Here is an 8,190-nt window from a genome sequence, read left to right on the forward strand (position 1 = left end):
TAGTCTGACGTGAACAATTCAGCTCAAACCATCTAACCAAAGACAACATCAGTCGTGAACTTTACCTCAGGAAATAACTTACTTTTAGAAGTTTAAGATGCCTATTTTTTTTTATTCAGTGTTGCAAATCATATTGAATATGTAATAAATGAATATATTAGAAACATATTAGGATGCAAGTTACATAATGACCTGCACAGTTTGTCACTAATGTGCAAGAGAAAAAAAAAAAAACTAAACCCTATTCTGATAAATATACATTTTTAATTTTTTTTTTTAAATTTACCAACAAAATCATTAACGATGTTCATTTTGGACTCTCTTTACAGTAACTTATCCAAGAAACCACCACAAATCACTACACCTACACAACATATTGTCTATCTCTGTTTACTTTGGTGAACTTAGAATTTTTTTTCTGGTATGTTATAAAACACACATTATGCATTCATTTGTAGAATCGGCGCAGTTGCCATCGCCAGTTTCGCAGACAGCCCTTCCAGATTGCAGCAGGCCATAAGTGGACCGGGGCAGACAGCATCATGCTACCGAAGCCTTGTTTTAACTGCCCTGGAAAAAGGGGAGAGGGAGAGAGAGAGATTGCTGCATTCTCACTGACATGCAGAGCATTACCATAATTGGCTTTTCTACATGATAGGACAGAGGAAATAATAATGTCATTTTATTTACAGCCTTCAGTGTCCTGCCCCTCTTCCCCTCCTCCTTTTCTCTTTCGCTCTCCATCTCTCTCCCTGTCTGCCTTCAGCGTGCTGCGTAGGTCAAAAGACATGGTTTGATCAGCCCTGTCCAAAGGCATCAAAGTTGAGTGGCATGTAATGGAGACCCAGTGACAAACCACATCGGCCAGCCAAATAAGACTTGCCAGTTTTCCCATTAAAATGTCGGGTAAACGACGCGGCTTTCCTCTGCACACTCCAAAACCACTCTGACCGGCTAAATCAGCCGACTGAGGGAAGGCAGAATTGGACATTAGTAGTGCAAATGACTGTAGTGATTGCCCCCTCTCCTCCTCGATAAAATAAATAAATAAGAGGAAAAAGGCGGGGGAGAGAGAGAGGCATCGGTGGGCCGCGTTAGTGACATTCTGGGAAGGAGAGGCCTTCGGCATCTGCGCTCTGTCCGCGAGCATTCTCGTTCCCCTCTTCGAGTTCGAACACTTAGATCTGACACGTCTCAAGCGCACCAGCCAGCCCAATCAGACAGACCTGGTTTTGTCCAGCAGACCGCTTGGAAGCAGCAGAAAAGATGTATTTTTGAAGAACAGCTGATGTTTTTGGCCCGCCAAAATCACTTTGTTCCAAGCTCTGTAGGCAACATTTTGAGGCATCATAAGTAAGCAAGATGGCTATGAAAGTTCTCTAGTGTTATGTGCTTTATATGGTTTAGTGGTTGGCATTGTGCTCTGGGGTGTATATGGGAAATTTGGGTTCGAATCCAGCCTGCGTCTCATGTCCTCTTATGTCAACCCTAAAGAATTATTAAACTGAGCTTTAATGTGTATTTTCAGATTTCCGCTTGCAGAAACGGTTCAATCTCGTCTAGAGTCACGGCTTGCTAATTCTCCGCTGTTTGTTGGGCAACTGCATGCGAATCTCAACGCTCGAGTGCTCGTATGTGGGCGGTGTTTCTAAGAGCTGGCACTGGCTGTGTTTGTGTGTGCGGTGTCATGGGTGTCTATAGCAAGAAGGTTCACTCTGCGGCTGATCTTTGTTGGCTGAGACGGTGAGCTCTGCTCGTGTGCGTATGTGTGTATGTCCCGCTCATGTCCCGTTGCTGTGTCACCTGTCTAAACTCAGTGAGATCTCCGCAGCCACAGTGACAGCTCCGCTCTGGACACAGATGGCCACGCTCTCCTGCACAACACACAGACGCACACACACCTCACATATCGCACACCTCATACATGCACACAAGCACAAGGTCCCGGTGCTCTGGCTGATCGTTTTAGATGTTGGTGGGCACTCAAGAACATACACACCTTTGTTCTGTCTGTCCATACTGGTGTGTGGCGTTTGATAGAACAAACACAAGCACAGGGGCGTAAGAATGATTTGAAAATTGTGTGGGGTGGTAGGGGGCACATTTGAAATATTATCAGCCTGGCTCATGAATATTAATTAGATATAATTAGATTATAATTATTGTCAAGTAGTTTTAAGTGATTTGCTGAAAGGCATGTAAGTGGGCGCCATATTAGGAAGATTACAACAAAGCAGGTGTCTCGAGTTGTTATTTTTATTTTTTTAAGTTTAACTGAATAAGACATGTATGTGTGTGTGTTTTTTTAGTATACAATGTCATTTATAATTCTATGTGACCCTGGACCACAAAACCAGTCATAAGGGTACATTTTTTGACATTGAGATTTATGCATCATCTGAAAGCTGAATAAACAAGTTTTCCATTGATAGGACAATTTGGCTGAGATACAACTATTTGAAAATCTGGAATCTGAGAGTGCAAAAAAATCTGAATATTGAGATAATCGCCTTTAAAGTTGTCCAAATGAAGTCCTTAGCAATGCATTTAACTAATCAAAAATTAAATTTTGATATATTTACGGTAGGAAATTTACAAAATATCTTCATGGAACATGATTGTTACTTATATTCTAATGATTTTTGGCATAAAAGAAAGTCGATAATTTTGACCCATACAATGTATTGTTGGCTATTGCTACAGATATACCTGTGCTACTTTGGCTGGTTTTGTGGTCCAGGGTCACATATGTAGATCTTTTGATATGACAGAAACGAACGGATTGGAAGCAAAACTGTAATGTTTTGTTTTGGCCTCCCAAATTTGATCAACATTTGTTGAACCAGACTTTCAGGCCTTGTTTTGTATCCTATCCTTGGAAAGTGCCTGCTTCACTCAGTAAATCAAACTCTTTTCTCATTCCCCGCCACATCAAAAGCATGGTCTTTTTATAGCAACTATTGATTCGCTTAATTGTGTGTATTCTTAACAAGTTATCTGTGGCATTTTCTGCCGACAGTACAATGCGGGCTTATTTTTGACTGACAAACACAACAAGCCCCTCCCCCCCTCCTCTCCTCTTAATCCCTCTCTTATTGTTCGGCGTGATGTTTAAAAGCAGGCCCCCGATAAGAGATGTCAGCAGTCAAACTTCTGATTGGGTTATTAAGTGTGAGCTGTCGTTGCCGTCGTCTGGCGGGTTTCTTTTTTTTGACGCAGATGGCAAAAAATTGCCAAGTCGTGTTTGACGGCTTGATGCGAGGACAGTGACATGCCAACGCGCATGCCTGTCAGATGCCGTGCGGTGTCAGGGGCTGAGGAGATGCGCTCGATTTAGTGTCAGGTTCTGCCCATCTCTTTGCGAAAAAAGCCTTCTCGTTCCAGCTTTCTTCTGCGCCCCCCGTCTCACTTTTCTCTCTCTCTCGGCCCCTCTATCACTCTCTCTGTAATTACAGCAAAGATTAAAAACTTCTCTCTTTGTTTTAACGTGATAAGCTGTCTTAAATGCTGCAGTGACTTGAGGGAATTATCAGGGCTTCAATCCACTGAACCGTGTTGCGGCGTGAACATTTCTTTTAAGGCGATATTTGGATAAGTGATTTATTTGACAGTTCGTAATGTTTATTTCACCAAATCCTTTTCGCTTTACGCCGCCTACTTGATTTCTCCGAGGAATTGACGGATTGAAATCCTTCTGAGAGCTTGAGGCGGAATCTGTGATTCCTCTGGATCAGAAGCCGTCCTTTAAGAGGACGCACATACGCCACGTTCCCAGCTGTTCACGCCCCTACAGCTTCCTCCACACAGCTGTAAATGGCACCTTACAAACATCAGGTACGGAGTCCGTTCTGATTACGTGTGCTCAGCTGCACGCCGTTTGAAGCTGACAGCACATCTGCTTCAACCACTGAGACGGATCTTGGCATCTCGGACAGACATCTCCTGGTGGCTCGCTGAGATAAAGGAACAACTCTTCAAGCGCTGCCTGTCTCTTTTTCTTCTCTTTACTCCCTCCGTCTCCTCTTCTGCTCCCCTCTTTTCCTGCTCTGTCTCTTCCTATTGCCTTCAAAGTTGTGCAAGGCTGTTGTTGCGGCTTTTCTTCTCGGGTTGTGTTCAAAATGGCTGATAGTAACAATACCGCTCTCACAAAGCGAACAGGAGGCTTTTTTATAGCCGGACATGCTGTGAAGATGTATGCGCTCGCTCGCTCACACACACACACACACACACACACACACGAGCACACTCGAAAGAGGTACTTTGATGTGTTTCGATGACGGAGAGCTCATTTTGTTTATCTCCCACTGCAGATCGAAACCAGCTGATGAAACAGGAATTTAATTCTACCGCTCCTCATTAAGCACTTGGTCTCATGGACCTTTGTTCTCTTTTCATTAAGCGAATTAAACGAGTAGCATTCTTTCTCTCCCTCTGTCTCGCTCTTTTTGTCTCACAGCTGTGGGTGCCGACAGTGGGCTATCACTCTGTTTTTTCTGTCATAGCTCTGTCGGCACACAATAGAGTGAAGGAGCTTTTTGTGGCTGAAACATGAAACCTTACATTTGTGAACATTATTGTTCTGTTCCTTTTCCCCCATGTAATACATCTGACAGTACATCTTATTACCACACATTTAGCTGAGGAAAATAAGCATTTTCTGGTGTGTGGCGTAGGCAACATTTTTCAGTATCCTCTTTTTTTTTTTACCTTGAGAAATAAATGTGCACTTAGCAGTAATACGCAGAGCAAAAAGAGCCATATTTGCACAAATATGCATGAATGTGTATTTCTGAACAACATACTCGTGGGCTGATGCGGTTTTCACTAAAAATCAATGCATTAACTGGTTCTTATCAATCCACTGGGACTCTTTTGGTCAAAATATCGACAAGGGAGGAAGACATCGATGCCAGGGTTTAGAGAGCAGGTGGCCGATATAGTACATATAAAGCAATTTAAAATCAACATGAAATCCAAAATGACTCAATTTATTTTATCAAACGGATAGTTCACCTACAATTTAAAATATAATTTACTCACCCTCATTTTGCTCCAAACCTGTATGACTTTTCCAAAAGATCATATTTTAAAGAATGTTTCAACTGTTTTCGTCCAAATAATGAAAGCCATTTGGCTCCAAAACAATGGACCATACTGACTTTCATTGCATGGACAATGGGGAAAAAATTAGACTATTTAAAAATATTCAGCAGAATAAAGTCTTCATAAACCTAAATTAAAATACTATTCACTGTTAACCAAGATGCTATTTTTCTATACAAGTATTTAACTAAAAGATAAATTGGACACAAAATTGCTGTAATTAAATCTGTATATTTTTAATTTTAAGATTAAGAAAAGAAAGTTAACGACAATTTAAAAGTAGATTTTGAGACTGACCCAAAAGCAAATCTTGCTAAATCCTATAAGCAGGCATAGTTATCGGTCAATAATGAAACATTGGCCAATTAACTGGCCTATCACTAGAAGGAAGGAGCACAAAAAATTAGGGATGCACCGAATGTTTGGCAACCGAAATTATTCGGCCGAAAATAGCAAAAAAAAAAATCTCTTTCGTTGTTCGGCCGAATAAGCGAAAAGGCCGAATAATATGTACCGAACAATGACTAACGCGATCAAATAGAGGCATGCACTAATGCAGCAAACATGTCGGCAGTGTGAAAGTATTTAAAACTATCAGAGAAAGACGCAGAAATCATTACAAGCACGAAGCACCGACAGCGAGAGACAGTTTAGTGCTGCATCACATGTCTCCGATGAGAAGACGAGGTGGCTGATGCTAGTGGTTAGGCTACTGTATGATGATTGAAATCGCGAAATGGCCTCAAACGATTAGTAAATAAACTGCAGAATGTTATATTTTCTAATGCATGCACGAATTGCATGTATTCTGACAGCGCTGCACAAGCTCGCGGCGCCAGAGTTCAAAGTCCAAAGCGCGAAGGAAATCTGCGCTGAAACTGTGTTACTCGTCAGTTGCTCAGTAACATTTTTGTGAAATTTTTTTTAAAGGCATGTGACAATGTGATACGTGCGACAAATATCTTCCCCAAATCGTTATGAGAATCATTTATAAATCTGCATGCTGTTGTCCACAAAAAGAAGCACTGAGATCTTCATGCGGGGTTCTGCCAAAATTAAAGCCGAGAAAAAGCTACAACTCCAACATTCATAAATGATAGTATTGTAATTTTACTGTTGTTCTATAAAATAAAAAAAGTAAGACAATAATAATGATAATAATAATTACCCTACAACAGCTCTATTAATACATTTATTACAACATTCACACGTACTGTTCAAACTGGGATCTGTAATATTTTCTAATGTTTTAAAATAATTATCTTCTGCTCAGCAAGGCTGCCTTTATTTGTACAGTAAAAAATACATGCCTGATTCAAGTCTCAAATCAGGCCAAAAAATATTATTTTACTAACTTATTAATTTTAAGTTAAATTGTGCTTTGTTGGTATAATGTCTGCTAGAATGTTAAAAAGTGTTCAGTGTTAAAGCTGCAGTCCGTAAGTTTTGCCTCTTTGTCGCCATCTCTGTTTGAAAACCTGGAATTGCAGCTGTGTGCGGAATTATCTTGCTTGCGTGGGTTGTGAGTCGGCACGGCTCCAGCACGGATGAGTCTTAATGTTCTGAAGAGTATGTGTGGCAGTCAGTCACCGCACCGGTGTGGATATTTACTGTCTAACTGGAATATAATTTAATTTCATTCATATGTGTTGATAGCCTAGTAGCCAGGACAGCTTCTTTATGTTTACAGACGTGACGTAATGACGCAGCGGCATGCTCGAATTTCTCGCGAAAAACTACCCGTACCACTCAAATTAGAAAACTTTATTTTAAGCTAACCGTTGTGAATCGGGCTAAAGTAAGGCGATAGTTTGGAACACTGGCTGGTTATGTACTTGCTCAAATATTGATTTCGGATCATTTAACCAAAAAAAGTTACGGACTGCAGCTTTAAGTAAATATTTTAAAATTTTTGTTTTGTAATTTATTTTTTATTTGAAAAGCAGGACAAAATAGTAAAAAGCACATTTTGGCTATTTAATTTATGCAATGGTGAAAAAAATGGCAAAATAGGCCTACATGGAGGAAAAATGCGAAAAAACGTGTTCGGTATTCGACCTTCGGCCTAGTGTTTCATTTTGTTCGGCTTCGGCCAAGAATTTTTATTTCAGTGCATCCCTACTAAAAATGGTTATGTATCCTCTTGTCTTTTCTCTCACTCTCTCTTTTTCCTCTGTGGCTGCACACACTCTTGACTCCCCGAGAGTTAGTACAGCATGGACCATGACAACATGACATGCCATTTCCACTTGCATTTTAGCATGACTCGCTGCGAGAACTTCCATCGCCTCTGCCAACAGCATCGAGGCAAGCTGCACCCCGTGCTGCATCCCTGGCAATAACTCAGACGCAATCTCACACTCAGAGGAGTCTAGCTTGGCTAGTGCATGGGAGAACTGAATCAATGTCACACACAGTCTGTGCCCTCTAACTACAGGGAAAAGGAGGACGAAAAAAGCGAGAGAGAAGTCAATATGGTGGTGTTTATATGGAGTTCGTTTTCTGTAAACAAAAGGGGTGGGGGGTAAATTTTGTAATATTAGATGTAAATGGATGCATTTTCTGCATCAGTTTTGGAATGATATATTTTGCTTTTATTATAATGTTCACAATATAAGGTTTTTGTTTTTTTTTGTATAATTTTGTACAAGCATGACATTACCATGCTTTTTCACAGTTTTTTTGCCAAGATACCTTTTTTTGCTTTAGAGGACTGATTTTCAAAGGAGGACTCTCCTCTGCCCTCTTTACCCTTGCTGAGCTGTTACACGGGATAGCTTTGTTAGTCTCAGCAGTGAAGGGTGTTAGCTATCATAGTCAAGATATGGATGTTTGCCACTTTATAATTGCAAACCAGGACTACTGACAAAAAATCTCTTTAGGATCATTATTAGGGATGCAACGATTATAGATTTTGTTGGTATGATTATTGTCTGAAGAATAATCACGTTTTTACGATTATGACGATTATTATGCATTTATTCATTTCCCAACATTACTAATGTATAAAATCACATGAACACTCGTTAGATATTAAAGTGTTATTTATTGCTGGCTTTTGAAACAGAAATAACACCAACAATACAG

General features: G+C 40.4%; 1 protein-coding gene across 2 annotated transcripts in view; it reads left to right on the plus strand.

Annotated features, from left to right (window-relative positions):
- The window catches only part of tshz1 (teashirt zinc finger homeobox 1), a 41,393-nt gene that overhangs the window by 27,820 nt on the left and 5,383 nt on the right, over nt 1-8,190 (plus strand). The gene's annotated exons all lie outside the window — the stretch shown is intronic.

The sequence above is a fragment of the Sinocyclocheilus rhinocerous genome, unplaced genomic scaffold, assembly GCF_001515625.1.
Source record: "Sinocyclocheilus rhinocerous isolate Xijiao unplaced genomic scaffold, SAMN03320098_v1.1 scaffold499, whole genome shotgun sequence".
NCBI lineage: Eukaryota > Metazoa > Chordata > Actinopteri > Cypriniformes > Cyprinidae > Sinocyclocheilus > Sinocyclocheilus rhinocerous.